We start from the raw sequence: 15,709 nt of genomic DNA on the forward strand, positions 1-15,709 counted from the left end.
TTACCAAATGGATAGAGGCCAAGCCCATCACCAATCTTCGCTCGGAAGAGGTGGTCAAATTCTTCCTTGACAGCATCTACCGATTCGGCGTTCCTAACTGTATTATAACTGACCACGGGATTAACTTCACCGGGAAGAAGTTCTAGGACTTCAGCAATGGATACGGCATCAGAATCGATTGGGCTTCGGTCAGACATCCACGAACTAACGGTCAGGTCAAACGCGCCAACGGCATGGTCCTCCAAGGACTCAAAACGCACATCTTCGACCAACTCAACAAACATGCCGGGCAGTGGGTTTCAGAGGTCCCAGCGATCCTCTGGAGCCTAAAAATGACCCCAAACCGATCCATAGGATTCACACCTTTCTTCCTGGCCTATGGAGCGGAAGTTGTGTTGCCCTCTGACCTCGACCACGGCACACCGAGAGTAAAAGCTTTCAACCGTGACCAAGCCGTGGCAGCTCAACAAGACATAGTCGACCTGCTCGAAGAGGCTTGCGAGACAACCATCATCCGCTCCGCTCACTATCAATAGACCCTCCGTAGGTACCACGAAAGGAAGATCAGAGGAAGGATTCTCAAAATCGGTGTTCTCGTGCTACGAAGGACCCAATCAACAAAGGAAAAACACAAGCTCTCTCCACCCTAGGAAGGACCCTATACGGTAACCGAAGTAATCCAACCAGGCACCTACCGACTGGAGGACAACAATGGCAATGTTCTCAACAACACTTGGAACATTGAACGGCTACGTCGTTTTTCCCTTAGAAACCAGTCTAAACAACTTCGATTAAAGCACATGCTCCTGTAAGAGCGCCCCCGCCCGAACGCTTTCAACCCGGGTCGCTCGGGGGCTCCATAAATATACAAATATTGAGTACTACCTCTCTGTTTTGTTTACTGTTGTATGGAAATTTCCTTCCTACCCTAATGGAAGGGTAGTTTGTTCTTTTGTTTTACCTTACGTAACTTTGCTTTAGAACATTCCGACTGACTGCACCCCGCCTTTTTCTATGGGTACAACCGGTCGAGCCTCGTGGGCCACGCCCCGGGCTCGCAAAGTTGTGACCTATGGAACAAACGGGCAGGTACGAGATAGAAAGAAATTTAAAACAAAATTATGCTAAGGGAAAACTAAGGAACGAAAGGGAACAAGCTTCCCCGAATGGAGCGACTCCATCACAAGAACAAAAACCAATTGCAGTCATTAAAACACACCACGAACATTTTATACGGGGGCTTCCCCCACAAATTTAAAACTATCCGCTCCCACTAAACTACTATTATTTTTACATGCTACTAGGGCGGCCTGGCGACATCCGACGATGGTGCAACCGACGAAGGCTCGAGCTGCTCACTTCCCAACGACACGGCATCCAACTCAGCCAAGACCGGGGCAACATTCACCTCCAATCTGACACCACGCTCTAGGTATGCAAAAGGATCCATAAGTCCTCCCCCTCGCTCACTCTTCCTCTCACTTGGGAACCGCCGCAGCGTATAGGCACTCTCGGTGAGAAAGAAGAAGGAAGGAAGAGCGAGGAATCTCTGCTAGAAGAGACCACCAGACCTCCCTAAGTCGATCGAGTCACCCAGGAGAGATCAACCAGCCTCCTGAGTCGATCGATTCACTTAGGATAAGCACCTAAGATACAGGTAGGAAGCGAAGGGGCGCCCCATGCGGGCCATGCCGACTCTGTCTCGAATGACGAGCATGGGTCCCGGTCGGACATTTTTGACTGAAGCTCTCCGAACCCCGTCTCTCAGGTCATCAAGGTAAACATGTGTTCGTTAAATACAAAACTGTTCACACGAGAGCTAACCCACGATTGACAAGCGTAGGTCTCGGATGGGCGTTTCCGACTGAAGCTCTTCGAACCTCGTCGCTCCAGTCTTCAAGGTAAAACACCATCAAAGCCCTTCCATTTCATTACAAATCATTCATACATCCATACGCGCATTCATCTCATATGCCTGAACCCCCCGAACGGTTAGGGCATGAACCGCCCGGGGGCTCGGGAACTAAGCATCGCACGTGCAGCGAAATGCACCAAAACGCTCCATGTTGCACCATGAAGCGGTGGCTTGCCTCATTCGACATGAGCAACCAAACAGAGCCAGGGGAGAAAACCATAGATGAGCACCGTGCGGCCTTCACCGGGTCTGGCAAACCAGGTCATCTCAACCATCTCGTTCGATCCTCAACCTTTCGCCAAGCCTACAGAATCTCCATCAAGGGGAGGCCATTAGGCCACCTAGGTCGGTCTATGGAATGACCTAGGCATCTGTCGGGCTGCAGGTAAAGGAGTAGTGGAATGCCACAAGAGGGCTATGCCGACCCCATCATGAACGACAGACCTGAATTCCACTCGATCACACCCGTTAGCGAGCTCACCGAGCTAGTCTTCGAGCCCGAGCAATCGGGACAGGCGACGAAACTCAGCCCCTCCGGTTGTGAGGAATCGGATGGGGTAGCGCAAAAACGACTCACAGCCCCCACGAAGGCCCGACAAGGCTTTGGGGTTTTAAACGCCATGGGACCATGACTCCGAATTCACGTCGACGGGATAGGCGACATCCGGCTACGGCTTGGGACCGTGACTCCGAATTCACATCGACGGGATAGGTGACATCCGGCTATGGCTTGGGATCGCGACTCCTTAACTCGCGTAACGGCTTCAGACGGCTTCACTAACTAAAACTAACTCTTTCGATCCACGGTGAGCACCGGCGCCTGGGTCTACTCACGACTCCACCTTACTCGATCCCACGGCGCGCACCGACGCCAAAGATTGAACTCTGTTGCATCCCAAACTAAGTTATTTTAGTTCACGGCGTGCACCGACGCTAGGGCTTGTTTCAAAAACTAAAAACTTCCTCGTCCGATCCCCGGCGCGCACCGACGTCAGGATCATTAAGTTCTATCTCAATCCAATCCCGCTCTTAAAAACACCTCGGCTGCACAACGACGCCATGGTTAAACAAAATTCTGCCTCAAACTAAAAACATACACGCCTGCTGAGACAACACCCCCAACCGGTTCAGCCCAAACCGCCTGGGGCTCGGGGGCTACACCCGCAGGTGCGCTCGCGTGCACCCGCCGATAAGACAAAAATCCCCCGGACGATTCTGCCCGAAATCGCCCGAGGGCTCGGGGGCTCCTGACGGGTTCATAAACCTAGGGTCCCTCAGGGACTGGCTTCCACGCTAGGGCTCGGCCTAGGAAAATGGCCTTTCTTTCTTCTGGACTGGCCCAAAAGTCTAAAACCAACAGACCGAAGCACTCGCTTCAGGCCCAGGCCGCCTTCGGCCCATCTCTCCGACCGGAGCACTAGCTCAGGCTCAGGCCAGCTCCAAACGGCCTCTCCGATCGGAGCGCTAGCATCAGGCCCCGGCTACCTCCGCACGACCTCCACTCAGAAAGCCTGACCCGAGGACCGCCTCTGATTCCGACCCTGTGTCTCCGACCGGGATTCATAGAAAAACACCGCCATCACTATTCTCCGACTGGCGCACCAGAGCCGACTGGGGACCATCCGACCGAGGACGCCCGCTCGGAAAGAACCAGAAGGCGTGCGGAGAAAGGCAAGGCATGGCTCACAAGTCAACACCACTGTACCAGGGACCATACCCTACATGAAGCAGTGCTCTGCAGCCACCCTGACACAAAGTATTGTAGGGCCGCTAGAAACTCCCATATGGTAAGCCCCCCCCCCCCCCCCGCAGGTCTCTGGACATCGATCGCGGTACGGGCTCCAGGATTTGCCATACCGGGTGAACATAGCATGGCTCCTCACATGCCACTAGGCATCAAGAAGTATTTTGTAGGTATTGGCGTCATCCTTCCTGAAGAAGATAGCTCGACCTTTTGTACACATCTGACATCCTACAGTGACATTGACAGTATTGGGGGGGCTTCAACCATTATCCAGTTTTCATCACCGTAGGCAGCAAGACTTAGAAATATCTGTACTCTCTCCCTCTCACCTGTAAAGCCATCCCTTTCATCTATAAAAGGGGATGCGCTCCCTCCCCTGAAGGGGAGATCGAGTTCTTGAAGCTCAGACTCACTAGATCGACATCAACACTCCCAACCGTAGGACCACCTAGTTCTGACCGTGACCCTTCCAGTCGGAGCCAACCGAACCTCTTGTATCCCACCTTCTTCCTCCTTCTCGCTTGTACCCCCACTATAGACTTTGAGCACCTAGACTCAGGAATAAAGTCGCCGACCGACCCCGACTAGACGTAGGGCATGTTGCCTGAACCAGTATAAATCCTGTGTCATTGTGTGCTAGGCCACCTCCGATCATAACGTATAACAAAACTACAAATATTTACTAGTTGGTCACTTTCTGCACCGACACCGGCCAAGACGCAATAGAGTGCATGGTCAGGTTTAGGATAGTAGTTGTGCAATTAAGATGGGAAATATTAAGTGCATAACGGTTATCTAAGTGCTACTAGGTGTGAAATGAAATGACTTTGCATATGCATTAGATCTAGTGAATTGGTGAGATTCAAGTGCAAAATGCTTTTGAAAAGCTAACTCAGTGCCTAAGGTGGTGGTCATGGAATGGTCTACAGAGGAACTTTAGATGATAACAAAGAAGTTGCCATAAAGAAGAATTTGTGAATGAGATAATAATCTTATCACAAATTAACCACAAGAACATTGTAAGGTTACTAGGATGCTGCTTGGAGGTAGATGTGCCGATGTTGGTGTATGAGTACACTTCCAATGGTACACTCTTTGAGTTCCTTCATGTCAATGAAAGTAGATCACCAATCCCATTGGATCTTAGATTGAAGATTGCTACACAGTAAGCAGAAGCTCTTGCCTACATTCATTCAACAACTTCTCGCACGATTCTGCATGGAGATGTCAAATCCCTCAATATACTCTTGGATGAAGAATACAATGCAAAAGTCTCAGATTTGGAGCATCAGCACTGAAGTCCATGGACAAAAATGATTTCATTATGCTTATCCAAGGAACTCTTGGTTATATTGACCTCGAGAGCTTTGTCAGTCACCATCTAAGTGATAAAAGCGATGTAAACATCTTTGGGGTTGTTCTTTTAGAGTTAATGACAAGAAAGAAGGCTTTATACATTGATGCCTCTAATGAGAAGAGAGCACTATCTCATACTTTCATACAGATGTTCCACTAGAATGAGCTTTGGGATATTTTGGACAGTGAAATAGTACATGATGAAACAATGATAGTACTTCAGAAACTAGCTGAACTTGTCATGCACTGCCTGAGCCCAAAAGGAGATGAGAGGCCAACGATGAAGGAAGTTGCAGAGTGACTACAAATGTTAAGAAGGCTCGAGATGCAGCAGGTGACAAAGACACCTCCTATTCAAGCACACCATTATTATGAAGAGCAATCCGTATATGTCCCTTCAGATGAGACAGAATACCAAAGCATAGAGACAAGCAAACTAGAATTAGAGGTAGACATTGTAAGATAACTATGTGCAATGTTTTCCTTTTTATGTATACTTGTTTATATTTTGTATAGGTTATACATTTGTGTGTGCGTGCACATAAAAAATCATCACTCATGCCATGTAATGTGTCAGAATTAATTGCATCTTTAGTTTTAGGTTAGACTTTATTTGGGTGTTAAATTAACTTGGTTACATGTCAAAGTATTCCAAGCTTTTCTTTACATATTAATTCGAAAAAAACTTCCTCTAGGTCCAGGATTCAACATACTGGATTAGGATATATAAAGTGTATGCAAGAAATGAGTTGATGTAGGTTCATTTAATCAAATTTATGCTACATTGTTCAGCACTCCATGATTTTCCTTACAGAGGCTGGGTGCCGAATTTTTTACTATTTGGCCCTTTTTTGAAAGTTTATCACAAATAGACCCCTGGCGGAAAGAATTCCAGAAATGGACCCTTGGCTCGGCGCTAGAGTGACTGGCGCCGAGCTCAGCGCCACGGTCACTGGCGCCGAGCTCCTAGGCACGGGGAAATGGCCTGCCAGGGGGCTCGGCGCCAGAGTGACTGGTGCCGAGCTCGGCGCCATAGTGGCTGGCGCCGAGCTCGGAAATATCTACCGGCCCGTGCCTCTTCCTCTTCCTTTCTCGCCCAAGCCTCCCCTGCCCGCGCCGTCGCCGCCGCCCTTGCCCACTCCACCACCGTGCCCGCGCCCGCCACCGCACCCACGCTGCGCCACCGCACCATGCCGCCGCTGCTGCTCCAGCGGCCAAGCCCGCACCCTCGCCGTGCCGCGCCGTGCCGTCGCTGCTGCTCCAGCGGTCGAGCTCGTGCCCTCGCCGTGCCACACCGCCGCTACTCCCTCGCCTGAGCCTGCACCACGCCGCCGTGCCCTTGCACCATTACCTGTGGTTGGCGGCAGCACCGTGCCGCCACACCCTCCACCGTCGTCCTCGCCCTAGCCTCGCCTTGGTCTCCACCGATGGCCTCGGCCTCGCCCCGCCTTGCCTCCCTCCACCGCTGGCCTCGCCCTGCCTTGCCGCTGTCCACCACCGGCGTGCCTCCCGTGCCCGTCGAGCCAGACTCGCCGCGTGGAGCGCTGGGCACCCTGCGCCCGCCGCATGCCACCTCTGTCGTTGGCCATGCCACCGTGGGCCTGGATCTTCGCCTTGACCTACGGCCGTCATCCACCGACCGGGAAAGGTAAAAATTATGAATATGCAATGTACCTATTTAGTTCGTGTTTGTTATTTACTAGTTACTGTAATGACTCAGTTAGTTGATTTAGTGAGATGTATATGTAGATAGATAGAAACATAGATACATTGGTAAATAGATATAGTTAGATAGCTACTTAGATATGTAGTTATATTTGTAGTTAACTACATATGATCTAGCTATTTAGTGAGTACACTATAAATATATACGTAGTTATTATCTTGATTACTTAGTTTGTAGTTAGAAAGTACTTGTTAGGTACTATCTATCGTCTAATTTGGACTAAAGGACATGTGTTTCGTTACGTTTTTGAAATAGATGGACAACCTAGTGACCATATATCATGGAGGCATGGTTGAAAGCGATCGCTATAGATATGTTAAGTTTCTTAACATGCAAAGCGTGCCTATGCTATTCAATGATAGGCCTTCATTTAGTGAGATGTTTGTAAGGGCTCGGGAGGAGCTGCATTTCTTTGGAGATGATGACATTGCAGTTGATGGTGTACTGCACCTAGGTTGTCCTCCGAACATCTTTAGGCGAATGATCTCAATTGGTTGTGCGGATCAGTGGGAGAACTATGTGAGATCGGCTATGAAGAGCCAGCTGCAATGTTTGGACGTGGTTGTGCATCGGGTGTTAGTTGATCCAATCCCTCATGGGTTTACCCCAGCAATGGATCATCAGGCACACATCGACCCTCCTATTCTGGAACCTTACCTGCATGTGTAGATTATGCCTATGGTTCCTGATGCTCAATCTGCCCCCAATGCGGTATTTGGAGATGGTTGTCATACTCATGTTTTCGTGGCAGATCCTCCTTATGAGATCCCTTTGACACAGAATCATCAGAGTAAGTGTCTTAACCGCATGGTTTTTGGGAGCTTATCTCGTTCCTTACATCTATTTCTTTCATTCTTTCCTCATTTCTGTAATGATGTTGCAGGAGACATTTCTGAGAATATGGATGTGCCCCATGTTGCTGCGTAAGTGCACTTTGGAGATGGATTCCGTGGCTCCAATAGTGTTGAAATTATGCATGATTCGGAGCCATATGAGATGGCTAGGGCTCTTGATTCTAATGATGATCGTCCTGTTGGAGAGCTGACGGAGAGTGATGTTGAGATGATGAGGCATATCTTTCCCGACTGTCGTGATCCTAGAGTTCATGAGTTCAGTGATCTTGCTCATTCCGATCAGGCGTTTGCAGAAGGACGTGATGATGAGCTCCTAGAAGCTCCTGAGGCCGGTCCTAACATGGTAATTGAGGAGGGGAGGGTGTTCAATGACCTCCCTGCTTTGAAGAGGTGGTTGTAGGCTTTTGCAGTGATACGAAAGAGGCCTTACAGTGTATTGCATTCATATGTGGAGCACCATTACATAGTTGTGTGTGACAAGGAACGCTGCCCATGGAGGGTTTGTGCAAGGAAGCAACAGGTGACCGGAAAATGGAAGATCACAAAAGTTGTCGGGCCACACAATTGTGTTGACCAGGAGCTGACACTGAGGCATCGGCAGTTGACATCTACCCTCATTGCCAAGCAGTTGATGAGAATTTTACAGGGAGAACCCAACATGAAGGTGAGAACAATTATCAGGACCATTGAGGCATTGTATGAAGGATATGTGATAACTTATGGTAAAGCATGGAGGGCTAAGCAGCGAGCGTGGAAGATGATATATGGGGACTGGGAGGATGGGTATGAGTAGCAGCCAGTTCTTTTCAATGCAATCAAAGCGGTGAATCCAGGCATGCATTATGAGTACATCCCAAAACCTAATGCATGGAAGGATGGTAGGTAGATATTTTTCGTGCCTTCTGGTGCTTCCCTCAGTGTATCGAGGCCTTTAGGCACTGTCGTCCCATCTTCTTCATTGATGGTACGTTCTTGATTGGCAAATACTAGGGCACACTTCTTATAGCCATATCCTATGACGCAAACAACAAGTTGGTTCCTTTGGCATTTGCTTTGGTTAAGAAGGAGAACAATGACAGTTGGGGATGGTTCTTGAGGCTAGTCTGGATACACGTGGTTGGGCCTGGTAGGGAGGTTGGCGTCATATCTGATAGGCATCAGGGCATACTTAATGCCGTGCGAGAGCAGTTAGAGGGGTATGCACCTTTGCACTATCGTTGGTGTACTCGACACCTTGCCGAGAATCTACTCCAGAAGGATGGTATCAAGAAAAACTTTGATCTGTTCCAGGAGGCTGCTCGATAGCTTGAGGACAAGTACTTTAGGGAAAAGTTAGAGCAGGTCAGAACCGCATCAAATGCAGAAGGTAGACAATGGCTCACAGGTTTGATGAGGGATTTGGAGAAATGGATGAGAGCTCACGACGCCGGTGGCTAGAGGTATGAGTTTCAGTGCAGCAACATGGCAGAGTCATTCAACAAGTTGCTATTGGGGATATGTGGTATGCCCATGAATGCAATTGTTCAATTCACCTTCTATAAGCTTGTTGCCTGGTTCAACGATAGACACGCCTATGCATTGTAGTTGAGGAGTGATGGAGAGATATGGGCTCCAAAACCTAAGGCACACCTAGAGAAGGCAAGAGAAGGGCTGGCACACATGAGGTTGCATGCTTTGACCACGCCACAGGGACTTATCAGGTCGAGCATAGGGGCGGTACAACGTCCGACGGCGAGGTCCGAGAGTCGAGGATACATGTGGTTGTCCTCCAAGATTTCAAGTGCACTTGTGGTAAACCAAGGCAATACCACTTTGTATGTTCTCATTTGGTGGCAGCAGCTAGGCATCGCAACTATAATATTGAGAGGATACCTCACGAGTTCAGTGTCAACATGCTTGTGAACACATGGAGCCCCCGCTTCGTGCCTTTCTAGGGGCCCTGGAGAGTGGCCTCTATATGATGGGCCGAAGTACATTACGGATCCAGCTTACCATTGGAACAAGCATGGATCAAGGCAGAGGACGAGGCATAGGATGGTTATGGATCAGATACCTGGAAGAACTAGGCGTGGGAGAGGAACTCCATTTGTTACTGATCCCGAGCAGTACGAGTGCGGTAGACTTGGCCACAACTCACGAAGTTGCCGTTGGCAGATTAGTGAGGTAGGACTATTGGTTTATAGTATTATTTTATATTTGTCTTATTCATATATTTAATTATGCATGTCTCAATTTATGATTGTATTTGTGTCAATTACTTATACATTTATAAGTTCATGTTTCATTGTACATTGCAATTTTAATTCATTCACTTTTTTTTGTAGGATGGAGCAATTCCACCTGCTCGACCCGACGTACGAGGAGACCCACCGAGGACGTCTCGTTGCACTGGGATAGGTAATAATCTATAAGTTTTATTCGTACATGTGTTCGTGAAGTAACATGTGACTATGTTTTATTCAATGCAGGACCTTCCGCACCTTCGTTCTAGGACCCACAGTGGGTTCTTGGACATTCGGTACGACGATAGGTACACTCCTTTCCTGCAAAGAGCTGGCCTGGATGTCATCTCCTTTTAGGTTCGTCGTGGGTTGCCCAAGTTCAACTCAGCGGCGATAACTGCATTGGTAGACAGGTATTAAAGTGAATCATTGCCTCCATTCATGGCCATTTGTTCATGCGATTGACTTTTTGACAAGTAATCTTGCTTGGTCTTAAATATAGGTGGCGGCCGAAGACTCACAGCTTCCACCTACCTTTTGGGGAGATGACAGTCTCACTTTAGGACTATCAGAAGATGCTAGGTCTAAGGATTTATGGGAACCCAGTCACCGGGCAGTGCAGGTCAGAGGGCTAGAGAGCACGAATGGAGGCCTTCCTTGGGCGTGAGCTTGGCGAGCAAGGGGCTCGCACTTCTAGAGTTCCCATCTCATGGCTACGTGCAGAGTTCGCACAGTGCCCTGAGGAGGCAGATGAGGAGACGGTTGGGTACTACTGCCGGGTGTGGATCCTACACCTTTTTGCTTGCGTTCTCTTTCCCGACGCCACGGGTGACAATGTGTCCTGGATGTGGATCCACTGCCTCAGTGACTAGGACCAAGCGGGTCAGTACAGTTGGGGCTCTACAGTCTTGTGTTTTCTATACTGGCAGCTGTGCGAGGGGTGTCGTCGGTCTACGGTGAACCCGTCACTTGGTTGATGTGTGTACCTATTACAGCTATGGATGTGGGCTCGTTTTCTAGTTGGTCGTCCAGAGGTTCTGGCTTGTCGTGAGTGGTTCCAAGGTCAGCCTCCAAGTCACCAGCCGAAGTGGGCATACCTTTGGGACCAGGTCAGGGTTCCGCACATGAGGATAGACCGGGCATACATTGAGTACACGAACGAGCTAGATTCGCTGACGGCGTCTAGTGTAAGTAAATTTTATTTTTCATGCTGCTTTGAAAAGGATTAGTATACCATCTAACATCTTATTTGGACATGTTGCAGGTGGAGTGGGAGCCGTATGGTGGAGAGGACACACTTCCTTTTCAGCTGAGCAACGTCTGTGGGGCTGACAACTACTTCTATAGGATGAGGTGCCCTCTAATCTGCTTCTATGCTGTCGAGTACCACCTGCCAGATAGGGTTGCACGCCAATTTGGAGTGAGACAGCTTTGGCCTATGCCTCTGTTCTCGACTGGCATTGACTTACACAAGTAAGTGTTTTGATATTTCAAATGTCTCATGATGATGGTCCATTTCTTATAATATGGTGCCACGTACGTGGATTAATGTAACGATGACATACGTGCAGGTTGGATCATCAGAGGAACAAGAAGATTTTTGACTAGGAGAGGCACCACCAATCCTACATTGAGGAATGGGAGGAGATGCACGACAATGTGGACGACAACAACGAGCCACACACAAACCGTGAGTTTAGGTGGTACCAAGCTTGGTACCAGCGTTCGACATGGTGCAGGCTTAGGCTACAGTGGACCGAAACTAACTACGCCGACATCGAGTCCTCTGACGATGAAGACACGGTGTACGACCAGTCCACTCATGCAGGAAGGCAGGTGGAGGCAGGACCGATCTTGGATAGAGTGGTAAGTCAATCGCCTTATTTTGTTACGTTGAGTTACATAACAATACATTAGGCATTCTTGGACCGACATTAGGAGTTATCTATTGTAGTTATTGCAACCTTCAAGCCATATAACCCTTATAATAAGTTACATTCTTGTACAAAAGAAAACAAAACTAAATGCTATCTGTTTAGAAGTCTTATTATTGAAAACTTTGTTGCAGGGCAATACACTGAAATGCTCAGTTGAAGAGATCGAGCGTGTTCGGCCGAGAGTCAATGACGACTACATACTTGGCTTCCTAGACGTAAGATTTAAAATATTCTTTCAAACAAATCATTAATACGTTATATTCTTTCAGTTAACATAGTTTTGTACAACAGAGGCTGTCACGTCGTCTACGTCGTGCGGCTGGTCGTTGTGGTTGCAGGACAAACACGACACATGACGTGTACGATCCTTCCGCAGGAAGAGGAGCCTTAGGTTCCTCTAGTCAACCTAGCTTTTTCCACGCCTTGGAATCAACCTACGGTTATATAATACATATATTGAGGGATACAATGAAACCCTAAGTGATTACGATTCTTAGGTTCAAAAATCCGACTAATATGTACCGAATCGATGCGAAAAAAACAAGGTGAGCGAGTATACCTTGCTCTCGAAGATCTACGAATCAAATCAAGGTTTTCAAGGTCCAATATGTCGATTCGTGAGGTAGGGTGAAGTGGGGAGAGAAAAACCTGAGAGGGAGGAGAAAGAAGATGAAGAATGCTCGGGGAAGAAGGTTGGGCTGGGGTTAAATGCAGGGGGCTTGGTGCCAGTCACTCTGGCGCCGAGCCCCCTGGCAGGCCATTTCCCCGTGCCCAGGAGCTCGGCGCCAGTGACCGCGGTCCATTTCTGAAATTCTTTCCATCAGGGGTCTATTTGTAAGAAACTTTCAAAAAAAGGGCCAAATAGTAAAAAATTCGGGGTTGGGTGCTACATGGAAATTGGAACCTCAATGTAGAATTTGCAGTTCATTCAGTATGCAATACCTTATTGTACCAAAAGAAAAACGAGTAGAAAGACAAAGTAAAACAGCGTTAAAAATGCATCACCAAAGAAAACAAATACATGGAAGAAGCATTTTGAATTGTAGTTCAACAGACAGATTAAGCAGCATACCTTATCGTAGAACCAGATCCAGTAGATATGCAATCGCCAGGACCTAACTTTAGGGTATCCAGTCCCCATACAGTTTAATGGACTGCGCTAGTTTAATGCAGGCTCTGAAAAGAAGTGAGTCACTCACACAGAAACATGTCAGTTGCACAGTGTGCACAATTCATCTGAGCCCGTGTTTAGTTGGTGAAAAGTTGGAAATTTAGCTACTGTAGCACTTTTATTTTTATTTGACAATTGGTGTTCAATCATGGACTAATTAGGCTCAAAACGTTCGTCTCGCAATTTCCAACCAAACTGTGCAATTAGTTTTTTTTTCGTCTACATTTAATGCCCCATACACGTATCGTAAGATTCGATGTGATGGATACTGTAGCACTTTTTGGAAAAACTTTTCGCGAACTAAACAAGGGTTGAAATGAGTTTCTTGCCGGAAAGCCTGCATTACTAGTAATGTTCAGTTATTCATTTAGGGTACAAACATCATGGGTTACTTCCACAGAGCAAATGTTGTTTAAGGGGAAATCTTAACAGCATCAAGTGTCACAACATCAGAGCAGAACATCATCATTTCATCAAGTATAGGAGAAAAAAAAAGAGTAATCCAAATCAGGTACCATGTCAATAAGAAATGCTCTTTTTAGATACCGCTTAACGAATTGTCAATAACAAAAACAAAGCCTTTTTCGTACATTAAGTTGAGGTAAGCTAAATATGAAACCTACCCAGAGTCATGGGGTAAGCTCAGTTGGTCCAGGGCTCCAGGGTGTGGATGTATACCCAAACCATCAAGGCCTTGTTTAGATTGAAGAAAATTTCAACCCGATGAATAGTAGCACTTTCGTCTTATTTGGTAAATATTGTCCAATCGTGGACCAACTAAGCTCAAAAGATTCATCTCGTGATTTCCAACTAAACTATGCAATTAGTTATTTTTTTACCTACATTTAATGCTCTATGCAAACGTCCAAAAATTGATGTGATGGAGAGAGAGTGAAAAAACTTGGAACTTTGAAGGGAACTAAACAAGACCCAAGTCCTGGTCGAGGCGAATTTGGGTGCCTACTTTCTTCTTGACAACTAGGCCTATTGGTTCGAATGCAGAGGTAATAATGGCCCCGTTCGCTGGTCTGAAACTTGGCTAAAACTGACTGAAAAACCCTGTTCCGGCTGAATTGTTGTAAGAGAAAAACATTGTTCCGGCTGAAAAAAGAAGCCGAACAAGCCATTTTTAAGACAAGCGAACGGGGCAGTATTAATAACGATATGAGTGAAAAGGTGAAAAAAAAAAAGGGGGGGGGGGGGGGGGGGGTTCTAGTAATAATAGTACTAATAACGATAGCGAAGAAGGAATTTTGGAGAGCTAACCATAAATTCATAAAATTTGAAATCAGTAATAACCCAACAGGCCGATACAAAGGTTCCACTTCATGCCCAGAAAACTGCTGAGAACAATCCAGGTATTAGTATTATTGCTTCGCACAAACAGGAACAACAGTAAAAGAAGTAGGAGTACAGCAGGAAAAACAAAAGGTAAATAAATACAAAAAAGACAGGAACAGGAAGAGCCTAATACAAGGTAGGAGTTGAGGACTTAATTCGGGTCGTCCACTCTCGCAACACAGCAGCTGATGATTATTCGAGTAAGGACGGACTTACGAGTTAGGACCACACTAGTGCTGACTTGAGAGGGCGCAGAGGAGGGAGGTGCAGGAGCAGCTTGCCAGGTCGGGTCTGGGTCTGGGGTCGTCGAGCTTGTCTGAGAAGGGGCAAAGCCAGGCGCAAATGGGAGCGGAGATGCGCGGCGCCGGCTGGGTGCGGGTCCGCCGTCCGCCACCGCCACGGCGCCACCCCGCTCCTCGCCGAAGCCGCCCGCCGGCCAACACCTCTGGAGCCGGCGATGTGAGCGAGCCCGGGCCTACCAGAGGAGCCCAAGCGAAGCGCGTGGCCGCGGTCCGTCTCGTCGCAATCGTGACCACGAGAAAACAGCCCCCGGCCCATCTGTATTCTGGTTCTGGCCCATCGTGAGCAAGACCCATCGCTGTGGGCTTGGGCCGAGTAGGCCAATAGGTTCTTTCAATCGTTGGAGGTTCTTCTTCTTAAGTTCCCGCCCACAACGACCAAGAGTAGTGAACAGTACAATGCGTGTATGTGACAGCGCGATCCGTTGTCTGCTGCAACCTAGCAGCAGCAGTGTTTCATAGGATAGCTCCAACCTTTGTAATTGTACCTTTGGTTCACCACGCTCCAGCTTCAGGTGCCCAAACAAAGACGTGATCAGAAGTTCAGAACGAAACACTCTCCCCCAGCACCACGGAAACATGGAACCGGACTCCGCTGCACTTCTCAAACACAGCCGGATTTTTTTTATGCCCGTGAGAACTGCATGAGAGCAGAAGATCAATGAATCAGATCATCGTAATAAACAAAGAGACATGGGATGGCTTCAGGCCTAAAGATATAATTATCCAAAGACAAAATGGTCAACCAAACATGATTATCCTTCGCCTTTGTTGGCGCCTAAGCTGTCTCAACTCTCAAGTTTCCAAGTCAATCCTTCATTGCTTATTTGATCCAGTATGATATCGCGCACAAAGGCTTCAAATTCCTCGAGAAGATTAGGCATGCTTTCATACTTATTACCAGATGCAAAGACATAAAACAAGGATTCTCCGTAATAATATGAGTGGGGGCTCAAAACTGGAGATAGCTTTTCCAGATTTAACAAACCAATAAGCGCCACCCTTTGCAATTTCAGAGAAGCTTCTTAACCAGATAAGGTTTTGATTTAACAAAGCAATGAGTGTCACCCTTTGCAATTTCAGAGGAGCTTCTTAACCTAACCAGATAAGATTTTGATTTAACAAACCAATAAGTGTCACCCTT

At 47.6% G+C, this 15,709-nt stretch overlaps 1 protein-coding gene and 1 pseudogene across 1 annotated transcript in view; one reads left to right on the forward strand and one right to left on the reverse strand.

Moving 5' to 3' along the window:
• LOC136509298 (wall-associated receptor kinase 2-like) overlaps nucleotides 1-5,481 on the forward strand; it is a 115,768-nt pseudogene extending 110,287 nt beyond the window's left edge.
• The window catches only part of LOC136508195 (putative pentatricopeptide repeat-containing protein At1g10330), a 218,801-nt gene that overhangs the window by 146,870 nt on the left and 56,222 nt on the right, over nucleotides 1-15,709 (reverse strand). The gene's annotated exons all lie outside the window — the stretch shown is intronic.

The sequence above is a fragment of the Miscanthus floridulus genome, chromosome 15, assembly GCF_019320115.1.
Source record: "Miscanthus floridulus cultivar M001 chromosome 15, ASM1932011v1, whole genome shotgun sequence".
Classification (NCBI taxonomy): domain Eukaryota; kingdom Viridiplantae; phylum Streptophyta; class Magnoliopsida; order Poales; family Poaceae; genus Miscanthus; species Miscanthus floridulus.